Here is a 15,438-nt window from a genome sequence, read left to right on the forward strand (position 1 = left end):
TCCATTATGATTTTTTCGTAAACCCAAACGTTTAAAAGATATTAACAGTTAAAGTTTGATTATTTTTGGGAAAATTTTTTATTTCAATGAAAATAGACTTTAGGAGAGGCTTTCTTAGAGGTGTCTAGGAACCTATTTTTCAGAGTACCAAACGAAAAAAAATTTTTTTTTTTGATCCACCTTAATATGCATTTACGACGAATATCTCGTAAGCGCTTAACTTAATCGAAAAATCACCATTTTATAGAGCAGTAAATTTCCTACAAAACTATGAGTTTCGTCATTCATAAAATTTTTTTTTTGAATCACTCTAGCCCACATACAGATTTGGCAATGGCAATAGCAATATATTTGACAGTTAGTATGGCATAAATTTTATCCTGTCGAGATGCCGCGTAAAGCAGACAAAATTGTTTGTCTTTATTTGCAAGCAAGTTGTCAGAATTTTAAATAAAAACTAGCCTGGGACTATGTGTATGTATGTCTACATATTTAGATGTACGTAATTATATCCCAACAAAAAAGTGGTATTTGTTTTGATCACACGCGGATTACTCTCAATAGGGTACATTTCGAAACATAAGGCACTTGGCATATGAAAATGATATTTTGAATTGACAATCTTCACATTTCGCCAATGGAAAGAGCATGTATTCACTTTCCTTAATATTCATATATGTAAATGTACTACATGATGATACTATACAAGTATGTACTACATACATACATATACATATGTATGTGATGTATGGCAACAAAGATTTCTTATTTCAAAATGGTTAATAATTGTACATTACTTAAGTTAATTAGCCTATGGATTACCAATTCTAAAACAAATATAAATTTTTGTTAAATAATTATTAATTATTTTTGTAGTTAATGTTAAATAATTATGCATAAAATGAATGGCAAACTAATCGAAATTTTTGCCATTATATGTATGTAAAGTAATGAAATAATTAACATTCTGTATAATTCGAATCTATGTAGCTTACATCTAATAAAGCAAAATTAATGAACGCACATTTATTTCACTCATTTTGTTATTTGGACAGAAAGTAATTTTTTTCTTCCCTCGCGTAAGGATAACTTTGTAAAAAAAAAAAAAACAAAAAATTTTAGACAAATAGAAATACTAATATAAATTCCATAAATATCAAAAAACTTTTTATCGATAAATTTGCAATTCCCAGTTCCGCAAGCAACTGATGTCGAACGCTGAATTAGAAGAATAATGTGCGCGGTCCTCGAGCATTGTCTGCTGGCAGTCACCAACGAAATGGCTGTCTGCATCCATCAACCACAAAATCAATCCTGTAAATCTATTCTAGTGAATGTTAGCGGGTAAAGACACGTTTACCTAAAAAACCGGCGGAAATGAGGAGAGGAAATAAGGCTAATGGTCATTGATAGTGGTGGCTACAGAAAAGTGATAATAGAACTCATTGATATTAAAATATATTTCAATACATATATAATTTAAATATGAGTGTGTATGTAAGGTTTACATAACCATCTTCTTGGATGTTAATATTCTTTATTGACCTTGGGCCCAGAGCCAACAACAAAAAAATAAGCCAAATTCATTAATACCAAGTGTTCGTACAAACGCAGAGATTCATCTTTTATATGTGTTAAATATGCGCAAAATCACCAAACAACCGATTACACCATGGCAAGAGAAATCGCTGTCTGCTCAACAACTCAACGCCTGTTTAAACTACAAGGCAGAAACTATCATATAAACTACTATATTGTAATCAATATGAATCTTGGTCTGCTCCACTCATTCTCTGGCAACCCTGGAGCGAAGGGGAGAGAATTAAAGAGTGATAGAAATAAATTAATTAAATTCAATAATTTTAAATATTTACAATACTTAAAAAGAACTTGTTTCTACACGGAATTGCTTTTTACGGAGATAGCCTGGAAGTTGAAATGCGCTGAGATGATCGAGTGGTTAAGGGGGTATTCTGGTCTAGAAATTTAAAAAAAAATCGAAATTTTTTTTATATTTTCAAAGTTTAACTATTCAAGAATATGTGTACAAGAGGATTTTTCAAAATTCAAACTATTTTCCGAGATATAGGCATTTTTCTGATCCGGCAACCAAACTGGTTCGGCCGGAACTAATCGAACAAAAGACTTTACACGAAACTTTAAACGCGTTTTTCTCAAAACTGACTTCTTCGGAACGATACCCACGATTTCTCAGGTTCTACTGGATCGATTTACTTGAAAATTTTATAGAGTCTTCTTTATAGGCTTGTCTATGGTTGGAACTAGCCCCATCCCCAAATTTTTATTTTTATTATTTTTAAAAAATTCGAAATAGGCAGAAAAAGTGATCAAAAAAAAACTTTTTTTTTCAGGTAGTCGCCATTTTGTCATTGCGACATTATTCTAGATTAATAATATTTTTTTTGGGGGGTTTCAGATAACTAGGAGGGTTGAAATCATGGTTATGGTCACGTGGAAATTTTTAGAGACCCCCCACTTCGTCAGCTCATAATTTTTGAAATTTTTTACTCTTTTTAGTTTTTAATTTTTTTCTGTACTCTTCTAAAATTAAAAAATAACTAATAAAAAAATGGATCGAAAAAATATTAATTGCCTTTTTTTACGACACTTTAAAAATTACCAAAATTCATGCTTCTAGACCAGAATACCCTCTTAAACAGTTTAAAAATTTTTCTTTCAAAACTTATCTGGCTAAGCTAGCAGGATATAAATCCACTGATTATTCACTCTGGAAAGCTGCAAGATATAAGAATAAACAAATAAAACATGTCGCACCAAAAAAAAACTAAACGAAACTACATGGGCCGAAACGAGTGAACATAAAGCACCTGCGTACGATTTAGTAACCGGAGAAATATTATGCACCAAAGAATTGTATAAAGAAACTTGTAAACATTATAAATAGTGCATTATGCCGAAGATACGTTTCATCGCTTTGGAAAATAACTCAAGTCATAATGATACCTAAGCCGGGTAAACCTGTACACGATGTTACATCATATTATCTAAATTATTTGAGAACGTCCTCATAAATAGGCTCAAACCAATAATCGATCGTCAACACCACATACCAACAAATCAATTTGGCTTTCGTGACCACCATTCAACAATTGACCAGGGGCACCGATTTGTTAATTTTGTTATAAATATAATAGATTAAACTTTTTTACGGCGGCCTTCTGGACGTGAAATTTGCTTAACTTTACCATCTAGTTGGCAGGAAATCCACTCTATCAATCCAAAACGAGCTGTTAATATACAATCGAGTTCTAAAGATAGTGGGGTCTGCGGAGCCTAACTATGGGGTTGTCTAAGTCAAAGCTGTATTGCAAGCATTCAGCGCTTTCAAAGAAAGGTACCAAGGACTTTAGTTAATGCTCCTTGGTACGTTAGATCTGCTGACTTGCACCGTCAAATCCCCAAAATTGCAAAGTCTCACGTACTGAGGCTTAGACAGAACGTTAATGAGGAGGCTTTCAGAGTAATCGAAACTACTGCGCGAGAAATCCAGTCGAAACACAAGAACATTTAGCTTTTAAGTACAAGTATTTCTCCTAACTAATTAGAACAGAATTGTTTGTTAGTATTTCATCTTTATATGCTATGATGCATAAGAAACGCTCTTTTATTTTCATTGGGATAATTGGAAAAATTGGCCGATATACCAGGTTGTTCAATAAGTTTTGTCGTTTGTGAAAAAAAAAAACAATTTCATGATTCAAAATACACTTTATTATTCAGTATAATCTTCCTGAACATTAAAACACTTGCTCAAACGATCCTCCAATCTGTGGATCCCATCCCTGAAGTGAGAATCCGGAAGGTCTGCAAAATACGCTTCAACAACCGTTATGACCTCTTCATTTGATGAAAAACGCTTGCCACGCATAAATTTTTTGAGTTCTGGAAACAAATGGAATTCGCTGGGGGCCAAATCTGGTGAATACGGTGGATGCTCCAACAATTCAAATTTTAATTCATCGATTTTAGCCCTTGCCAAAATGCTCTTGTGACACGGTGCATTGTCCTGATAAAAAGGATATTATTCTTCTGCAAACCGGGTTTTTATCACGAAGTTTTTCCTTCAACTGGTCCAAAAAGTTGCAATAATATAATAAACAAAATTCCTCTCGCATGCCAAAAAACTGATGCCCTAACCTTCTTGGCCGATTTCCGGACACGAACTCGTTTCGAAGCCGAACAAATAGGTTCACAACACTCTTTGGCCGCTTGTTTAGATTCAGGATCATGGTGTTAGACCCAAGTCTCATCGATAGTGATGAATCGATGCACAAAATCCACTTTATCCTTTTTAAAACGCTCGAAACGTTGCTGAGTTTGTTCCATTGTTAGTGAATGCGGGATCCATTGTGCACGCAGCTTTCTAAAACCCAAAATTTCACTTAAAACATGGCTCACACTGCCTAATGAGATGTGCAGGGCCTCTACTACATCTCTTTCATCTCCATCATCGTGTTTTACAAACAGCAGCAAAATAACGATGTCCGTCCAGAGTTAAGAACAGTTGCTACAGAGTATTACAGTTTTGTTCACCTAACGGTTGTACGTATTAGCAAAAACTAATCGAGATAGATATAGGTTTATATATAAGTATATAAATAATCAGGATGACGAGAAAAGTTTAAATCAGGTTGACTATCTGTCTGTCCGTCCGTCTGTCCGTGCATGCTGTAACTTGAGGAAAAATTGAGATATCTTGATAAAACTTAGTATGTGGGTTCCTTAGTACAAAAAAGATTTCGCCATTAACCGAAAACATATAAAGTGCCTTAACTAAGCACTTAATTAAGATTCACTTGTGGGCAAAATTTATTGAAAAAGTGGGAGTGGCCTCGCCCTCTAACAAAATTAATGTATATATCTCCTAAACTACTTAAGCTACAACTACCAAATTTGCTGGGTACAAATCTTTTAAAAACTTCTACCGACAGTGTGAAAATGGATGAAATCGGAGGACAACCCCGCTCACTCCCCATAGAACGGCACTGTTAAAAACTACTAATAGCGATATATCAATAACTGAATAGCCAGAAGCAGTAAATTTTACCACCGAGATGGTATAAGAGAGCTTTATGGGAACCGGTGTTAAGATTGAACGATGGGCGTTGCACCGCCCACTTGTTGGTGAAACCCCATATCTCGGGACTCGACCAACCGACTTCGACAAAATTTGGTACGTTACATTCTTATACCACGATATGAAAATGGACGAAACCGGGCAACAATCACGTCTACTCTCCATATAGCACAATTATGAATTTCACTTGATTCGTTTAGTTTCCAGTACACAAATCAAGAAGCAATTAATATAACGGCATAAAAATTTGCAGAGAGTGCATCGATGAACTAAAATCTTTGTATGGCTATGAAGCACCATCCTATAGCACTGTGAAAAACTGGTACAACGAATTCAATCGTGGCCGACGCTCGCTCAAAGACGAATTCCGTGAAGGTCGTCCAAAACCAGCCGTTGTGCCAGAAAACATCGATGCCGTACGTGAACTGATAATGCAAGACCGTCATGTAACATACCATCAGATAGAGGCATGCCTATGCATTTCTCCCACCAGCGTACATTCGATATTGCATGAACACCGCACAATTTACAATCGCTCAAAAAAAGGCTCGTGTGGATTGGTGTAAAGAAATGCTGAAAAAATACGATCGCGGTGCTTCAAAAGACGTTTATAAGATCGTCACGGGTGACGAATCATGGATCTATGCGTATGAGCCCGAAACAAAACAGCAATCGACAAAAAAATAAAAAAAAAAAAAAAAAAAACAAAAAAATAATTGAGCAATTCACAACCTGTCGTAAAGCATCGTTAAATCGTAAAATTACAAAAAAACAAGTGTAAAAATTTATAATTTTACGATTTTACGATGCTTTACGACAGGTTGTGAATTGAACAAATAAAAAAAAACCATTTTCGTTGATAAATATGCCTATTTACATTATTAGGCCAGAAATATATATAGCCACCTACGTATTAAGCAATTTTGTAGATTGCATCTCCGTCACTTTGACTTCCATAGCTGTCAATACTAACTGATATGAACGTACATATAACTATTTCGCATCACATGCATCAAAACGATGCTACAGAATTTTTTGTAATTGTAGAACATCGAATTGGAATTGGCCGGGCACTTAATAGGTACGTGTTCGCCATCAATTACTCCGACAAACTTCGGAATGCTCCACGTATAATTGAAACTCTGTTGGCTAGCTTACATGTAGCAAGTAAGGTGAGCGTATCTGTGCCGAAGAGTCCTTTTCTCTGTTATCTTATCTCTGTTATTTAACTTCTAATATTATATGTATATGTATGTAATGGGTGACTGTCTGTCTATCCGTCCTTGCGTCCGGTACAACTTGAGTACAAATTAAGATATCTTGATGAAACTTGGGAGACATGTTCCTTGGCACCATGAGAAGTTTGGTATTGTAGACGGCGGTAATCGGACCACTTTCCACAAAACGCGATTAATCGAAAACATATAAACTGCCATAACAAAACCGTAAATTAAGGTGCAAAGCTCGAAATTAAGCACAACGAATCACATTAAGGAGCACCTGTGGTTTGACTAGTGGGCGTTGCCACGCCCCTATTAATTTTAATGTATATATCTTCCAAACCAATAAAGCGATATCACCCAAATTTACATAGAACTAATATTTTCGAATTTTCGTACGATAGTGTGAAAATAGGCGAAATCTAATGATAACACTGCCCACTTCCCATATAACGGGTTTCTTAAAAACTAGTAAAAGTGCGATAAAGCCATAACTAAGTACTAGAATGTTAGAGACATTAAATTTTACACCTGAGATGGTACGAGAAACTTTAAAGGAGTCAGTTTTGAATTTTGACAATGGACATTGCTCCGCTCAGTTTTAGGTGAAAAACCATATATCGGTCAATGAGTGGGATATACATATAATTGATACTTTGAAAGAATCCTTTCCTGAATGGCTTGAATCGGGCTCAGGGAAATAGAGCACCCGAACCGAACGTCATAAAATTCGGTATACTTGGTTTTTATTGTTGAAGAATATATTTATATGCAAGATTTTATAAAAGAATTATGTGGACGAAAGAGCAAAAAAGGCTCAACTCGAAAAGTAATCTCCCAACGATCGCTTTGTCGAAGAAGAGAACGGGCCGATCGCCCTCCATCCGTTTGTTAATGTTGGTGTGGTGTGTTGATCAGCAGTGGTGAAAAGCGCTATGCTGTGTTTTATAATAACAACAAAAAAAAATATTAATATAAAACAAAATTGGATAACTACAATCGATGTTATCGATCAAAAAGTGACAGCAGCTTCTGGTCATCGGTCGTAAAATGCAAAGAGCAAATATTAAATTTTGTTTTAAACTTCGGAAAACGTTTACTGAAACATTTCAAATGATGAAAAAAGTTTATGGTGATCAGTGCCTATCCCGTAGTAATGTGCATGAGTGGTTTAAGCGATTCCAAGAAGGTCGTGAGGACCTCTGTGACGATCAGTAGTCGGTCGTCTTCAGAAGTCAAAAATAAAGATAATGCTGATTTGTTTTTACGATTCCGAGGGTATTGTACACCGAGAGTTCGTCCCACCTGGCCAAGCGATTAATGCTGTGTTTTACCTTGGTGTTATAAAGCGTCTTTTGTCACGCATTCGTCGTGCTCGACCACAATACCGTGAGGCAGGGTCTTGGCGCCTGTTGCACGATAATGCGCCGTGTCATCGGTCGACGCTTGTCACTGATTTTTTGACAAAAAACTCCATATTAACCATTAATCACTCACCCTACTCACCTTAACTGGCACCCTGTGATTTTTACCTATTTGGAAAACTTCATTTGCCAATGAAAGGACACTGGTTTCAGGACATTTCAGCTATCCAAAATGCGACGACCGATATTCTCAAAAGCATTCCGAAAACTGACCTTAAACACTCATTTGAAATTAATAATTGACCGGGCTATACGCTGTATCGAAGCACAAGGAAACTACTTTGAATAAAATAATACAACTTTTGAAAAATATTAATTTTTCGTTGTTTTTTTTAACAGTCCTGTTTCTTTTGCGATAGACCTTGTAGCAACAATTGCCGTTTACTTCGTCTATATGTACGGTCTTTGATTGCAAAAGCATATAACCGCCTTGTCGGTTCTCTCGATTACATTGTTTGACGATTCCTCGCTTTAAATTGTTTCAGTGTTATTAACTAACGCGTTGCACTCGTCAATAAATAAACACTTTCCATATCTGGATTTTTTAGTGTGGATTTTTGCCTGAGACTTCAAAGGTGCGAGAGATCGTGACAATAAACTTCCCCTCCGAGGAGAGAATAGTCAGGTCAAATATTTTGTAAAATTTGGTTAAGTCAGAGTTACATCTTCTGAAGCTGGAATTTCTCGTAATATCTCAAAGGCATTTTCCTCAAATCAAGTATGATTTTTTTTAATTCCGATGATGTAATTCGACCATTCTCAAAATATTTAACAATGACTTTGATATCTGAACGAAGTCATTCATAAAGCACCTGTAGTATCCTAAAAATGATCTAAGCGCCCTTAAAGTGGTGGGCTCAGGGAAATTGCATATTGGACTTTGTCTGGACACGTTTTTATTCCTCCTTGCGAAGCCAAGAACCCCAAGTATTCGATCACCGTTCTAAAAAATGTTTACTTTTCTACCGAAACTTTCATCTTGGCTCTGAATAAACTTTGAAAAATTATTTCTGTGGTACATCTTTCAAATCCTGTTTTGTATTTTCTCTGGTGAAATATTTACTACCACCTGAATTGGGCAAAATTCCTGTTATGCCAAGGATTGGATATTTATCATCGATAGTTTTTGCGTTGAGTTTCCGAAATTCCATGAATAATCCTTATTCTTCTTTACTGGCACAGAAACCGCTGTTTTGACTATTTGGTGCCAATTCGGGATACCAAGTCTAACCAGGTCCTTCTCCATCTGATCTCTCCAACGGAGTAAAGGTCCTCCTCTGCTTCCACAGGCGGGTGCTGAATCGAAAACTTTCAAAGCTGGGGTGTTCTCTTCCATCCGGACAACAGGACCTAGCCGTTGCCAATACGAAAAACACCGTCAATCCTTGCTGTCGAACCCTTCAAAGGCCGACTTATCAGCTGATGTCATTGTCCATGCCTCTGCGCCATATGGTAGAACGGGAATAATGAGGGACTTATAGAGTTTGGCCTTTATTCGTCGAGAGAGGGCTTTACTTTTCATTTGCTTACTTAGCATCTGTTGAAAAGAATAATTGACACCCGGTTAATTGAGCTACATATATTATCAGTCAAAATGTATTATATACAAGGTTTTAATTTTCCCGAGTAATTGAAGCCGGTTAATTTATTTCCCAGCATAATTGGTTAAAAATATGTGTTATTGAAAAAACTATACCCTTAATATTACCCGGTTAATTGCTTTAGTTAAAAAATATCCTGTCTCCTCGAAGTTTTAAAATTCAGAAAAAACTTTGAGTCTAATTTTCAATCACACATGTGATGCTTTGCGCCAAGGCCTGAATCAAAGCGAGATTGTTCGCACAGACTGAAGACTTTACATATCTCCACAGGAAAAATTAATAAAAAATAAAACTTTGGACGAATAGTGCGTTTGGAATTCGGCCAAAAATTATCCAAATCGGAACAAAACTGCAGTACCGTATATGTGGAGCCACTACCCATAGTTAACTTTTCACCGAAAATATCGGTCAATGTGTGAGATAAAGAATTGAAATTCATAGAGGAGGTTGAATCGGGTCAATACTTCCCCAGCCTCACACATCTACTTATACTTACCAACAATAATGTTCTAATTATATAAAAAATACCAGTGTAGAAAGATTAATAATATTTTATCTGCAATTAATAATAAAATTTTATGTAATTAATTGAACAAACAATATAAATTTAAAAATCAGTAATTCACTTAGAAATTATTAGGGGATTCCCGCACTCTATCGTCGGAATTTAACCATTTTGACCATCTTGGTTAATTTTCCCCACTCGAAGCTTATGAAAATATAGTAACAAACATAAAATTTTCCAAATTTATATCTTTTTTGTGGAATTATATTTTAATTTTCCCTACTCTATTCCGCATTGGAGCTTTTATATGCTGCTATCATTACAGTCAAAAAATCACATTGCGCGTCCGGTTTTAAAGCGGTGTCAATACCATAAATTTGAGTTTTTTGTTTTAAAGAGCTGCTTTTTAAACACTCATCGCTAAATATATATCATAATTATAATTACACAAAATAATACCAAAATCAACGAAATAAAATTGTATGGAAAAATTTGATTTTCACTTCTTGAAAAAAAATTCAGCAACTAAATAAAATGAGGCAAACCCGAATCAAATATCACGAAACAGACAATGTCCAACTTTTAACATGGTCCAGTACAGCATAACATGCGGTTATCGACTTCTACGATCTACGCACACCACAAATAGATAATTCAAACGTAAACGTATAGACTTTATTTTAACATCTTTTCCAAAACCCTAGTAAATGCAACGGAGATACATACTTGTATGTAAGTAATTCACATTTTCCGTTCGTGAGCTTCAATTACTTAGTTGTTGTCATCTTAAGTGAGTTCATAGCACAAAAATTTTGTTAGCGCTTATTTAAAACCTCTGGTTGTCATTGCTCTCAGGACCTCGGAGAAAATGTTACCTTTCATGGGGCGTAAACTTTTTATATCGTTTTAACAAAAAGTACCAGCAAATGGTATAGCACAACGAAGAATGAAAAGCTTTGTAGGGCACCGCCGGCTCATACCTTTTAGGTGGTTGTAAAAGACACAAGAAGAGATAAAGAACGAAGGTAATGTCAAATAAAATTGTTTCTGCTGCATGGTATACTTGAAAACTGTTAACTTTATCAAAATCGTTTTTATTATTTTGATAATAATCTTTGTGTTTTATCATCTGCGCTCTCTTGTTATGAAGCCTTTTGTTCAGAAGAGGTTGCTATAAATCATTCTGATTTTTATAAGAGGTAAATTGGAATTAAATGACTTTCTCTTGAACTAATCAGTTATTGAGTTAGGTACTTATTTGAAAACATATAAGTATAATCTTGTTTTTTTTTTTGTTTTTTATTAAAGAGCTCGTTTTTTCAGTGCATATTTACTATACGTAGGCTATTTTTGCTCACCTAAACATGATTTTATATCTCGCAACATGTTGCTTTAGAGTATAATAGTATTGTTCACATAACGGTTGAAAGCAACACAAGTTAATGCAATCAATTTAGACCTTCCTTAAGCCATAATACGCCTCATGTAGTTATTTCTGAGCTGTAAACTTATGGTGCTCAATATATTTTAGTTAAATTACATTAAAGGAACAAATTTTCTTATTAAATCTGTGGTTAGTGCTAAAGGTGACTGAAATTCGTCCTAGGCCTTAGAACCAACATCATATCACTAATACAAAATGTTCCAAAATTTACGCAAATTTTAAATTTTTCCGCCATTTATGTAGTAAACTGTTGGCAACCCTAAAAACCCGAAAGCTGACAACTGACAGCTTAGGCTTAGCAAAAAAGGAACTTTGCATGATAGAACAACGTGGCTTCCAGGGATAATGGGATGCCCAACTTATTCCAGTGTGACAGCGCCTTAAAATAAGCGGTTTTTTTGTAACATTTTCCATTGTGCCCAGATCCTACAAAATAAGAATTTTTGGGCATTTAAAATAAAACACCCAACATTTATTACGCTTGCAAATTATTATATATAGGGCTTTTAATATATGGCGAAATCTTTTTTTATGATTTTATGGCATGAATTTTGATCTCTCAATACTTAATAAGGTGAATTAAGCCTGTTAGTTCTCAATTAATAAATGTTTTCAATCATTTGTAATTGAAAATTAATTCTACTGTGCATCAAATTTCAAAACAATTTATGAAATATAAAAAAATTAAATTAAATTTCGCATTTTCTTTGATTTTCATTGTTTTACATTTTTTGCTAGCGATCTTAAACGGCAGCAACAAATCCCTCTGTTCACATATATTTTCGGTATAATTTCAATCGTTCCAGTCATTCCAATTGCAAAACGTAAAACCTTCCCAATCCAGTCAACTGTCAAAGTTCGGTAGGTGAGCGGTTCTCACATTTCCAGTGATAGGAGAGTTGGGTATCTCTTTATCTCTGGTGTCTTCATTATTGAACAGTATTTCAAAAATAATGAAGGACTGGCGACCGCAGTTCGAAAATTCCATTCGAAATCGGGTCCGAATAGTGTTTTGACTTCGTCAACTGTACAGAGAATAATTGAAAAATCGTAGAAACCAAGATCCGCAAATGTTTTAAGGATTATGATTTAAGGGCATGGACCTGGAATGTCCGCTTCCTTAATTAGCTTAATTCGGAAGGTGCCGCTACCTAGCAGGTTGATGTCCTCGTAAGAGTGAAGGCTGACCGTCGTCCAAGAAGTATGATTTACGAGATAAGAACTGAGACGAGTAGGTCATATAAAGGAGCGCAAGTTCGATTAGGGATTCACGGTGGGAGAAAGAGTCCGTGCGCCGAGTACTATCAATCTCTCCGGTGGATGAACGTCTAGCAACAATCCGCATCAAAGCAATCCCCGACAGAAGAGAAGAACGATATGACTAAATATGCCTTCTATTAGCGCTTGGAGCACACCTATGTATAAGAGCTGCCCCGCCACGATGTCAAATTCGTGCTTGGCGCCAAGGTGAGCAAAAAAGGTGGTGGTGGGAGAGAGATTCTGTCGTCAAAACCCGGCATTCATCCAGCTCAATAAAAGGCTAGCCACAATCCATATCACACAAAGCTCTTCAACATTCCCCGACGATAGAGAAGGACGATGTGACTAAAGATGTCTTCTATGAGCGCTTGGAGCGAACTTATGAGAGCTGCCCTCGCCACGATGTCAAAATCGTGCTTGGATACTTTGGTACAACGGTCGGTAAATTCAGTCTCCATGATGAAACACCTGCAAATGGGTTGAGGCTGATCGACTTCGCCGGGTTATCTGTATTACTAGATTATACTCGTAGCATTGGAAAATTTATCGAGCTACCTGGCTGCCTCCGGATCGAAAAACCACCAACCAGATCAATCATGTTTTAATAGACGGAAAACAGTGTGTCTGCAGTGTTTTAAACGTACCGCCTCTGCAAACGCACATTAACAAACACAAGGAACGTTCGACGTCGAGTTCCTTTTCAAAAATAAATTTTGTAATTTTTTCTTTGTTCTTCAGTTCGAACAGCCTAGCAAAATATTTGTAAATAAATTTTGTAATGATATTGATTTAAAAAATTGAAGTACACTCGGCGAAAAAAAAACTCACGCACTATACAGAGTGCTTTTATATAGCGCAAAACTTGGATTCATATTATTCTAAGTTAAAGATTTTTCTTCGAGGGTCAACCACTTTTATTTAGTTTATGTTTCAAGCATTTTTATATAAAAAAAAATTATAGTTTAACACTTGTTATAGGTAAAGGTGTAAAAACACACATATAACAAACCACAGAAGAAAATTTTGTTATGAGCAATAATGTAATTTTTGAACAAGTTATTTACATATTTTATGTTTTATATGATTTTTATTTGGCATTAGAATACATAACGAATCAAAATAACAAATTTTGTATAAAAAAAATTCTTAGTATTTGTTAGAACACCCCCTCCTCCTAATAACCTCGGATATTTGTTTGAAGATAATTTTTATTGATTTCTTCATTCGGCACAGCTTCAATAACGTTTTCTATTTCTTTTAGACTGTTTGAACGCTTTTCTCTTATCATTTTGCCCATCATTTTGCCCAAATAATGCCAGCAGTTCTCAATTGGATTGAGATCTGGATTGTTTCCTGGCCACGTGAGAGACCCTATTCCATAAAAATCTTTTTGTTTTGAAACCTGTAAGTGTTTGTAATAAATTATTGAAAAATCTATTTCAATATTTTTAGCTTTGGTTACCGCTTTGGCTCTATGACAAAGGGCTGAAATATATGGAAAAAAAATTTTTTGGGCGTGTTCGGACAGCTGTTCAATAGTTGTCAAAACGCCTTCTCTCAAAATTTCAATGTATATTTCGGCATTCACAGATCTTTTTAAAATAATTAGCGGCCCAACACCAAACTTGGTTGCAGCTCCCCACACCATTAAATAAGGCGAATGCTTTCCGGTGGGCGAAATACAGTTTTCCAAAAAACGCTCCCCTTCCCTACGACGCACTGTGGCATTTCCATTGGGTTCCAACAAATTAAATTTCAATTCATCAGAAAAAATAACATTTCCCCAATCTGATGTAATCCAAGTTTTGTGTAATTTTGCCCACTCTAGTCGCTGTTTCTTCATTCGCGTGTTGAGAAGTGGCTTTTTCGCTAGACCTCGCGGTCGGAATCCAAGATTATTCAGCACATCTTGCATAGAACTTGTAGTTAATTTTACCCCAGTGGTTTCATAAAATGTTGCATTGATTGTTCCAGCATATTGAAAGCGATCACTAATGCACATCCGTTTAATTTGTCGTTCTTGACGAGGTTTTACTGTTTTCGGACGTCCACTGCCCTTTTTTCGAGCTTATCAAATTAAATACGAATAATTTTTAATTATAATACGCACGTTCCAATCCCTTATGCCCATTTCGCGAGCTATTTGACCTTTGGACAATTTATTTTATATAAAGCTACGATTTCTGATTTCTTTTTTGTTGACCCCACCATGTTCAACTTTACTTGTTTTCACAACTTATTCAAAAGAAAATACCGCAAATTCTGTAATGAACACGTGCGGACGCTAACGGTTTTAACAATAAAGGTAAAATAATTTAGTCACATGACAAAACAGCCAAATAAGACAAATAGTGAATTTTGAGCAAATAGTGACAGTTCAAAATAGGAATATTAAAAAATTTTCGACTGCGTGGGTTTTTTTTCGCCGAGTGTACACGTATTCGAAAATTAATTACTTTCTAGCTGCTGTAGTCTAGTTAAAAATACTTATGAAATGTCTTTATCACTTGACGAGTATTTTAATATTATTATACAATTGTTCACAAATAATATCTCAAGATCACACGCAAATCGCACACTCCCAAAAAACGTAAATTGTTGGTGAGAAGTAAATAGTCAGTTAGTACTAATTTCCGATCGTCATTTGCTCTCTTGAAACCTATCAACTTCGTTAAATTCATTATGAAGTAAGAGCTATTAACTGTATTGTATCTCTGTACCTATCTACATATATACATATGTATGTATGTATGCTTAAACTTATACTGCCTTCGTATATATGTATGTATCTATTGTACATACATATGTATTGTAAACTTGTTCTACATCACTTCAGCTGTGACATGTTTCACGCTGCGATAGCTA

This window comes from Bactrocera tryoni, chromosome 3, assembly GCF_016617805.1.
Source record: "Bactrocera tryoni isolate S06 chromosome 3, CSIRO_BtryS06_freeze2, whole genome shotgun sequence".
Classification (NCBI taxonomy): Eukaryota; Metazoa; Arthropoda; class Insecta; order Diptera; family Tephritidae; genus Bactrocera; species Bactrocera tryoni.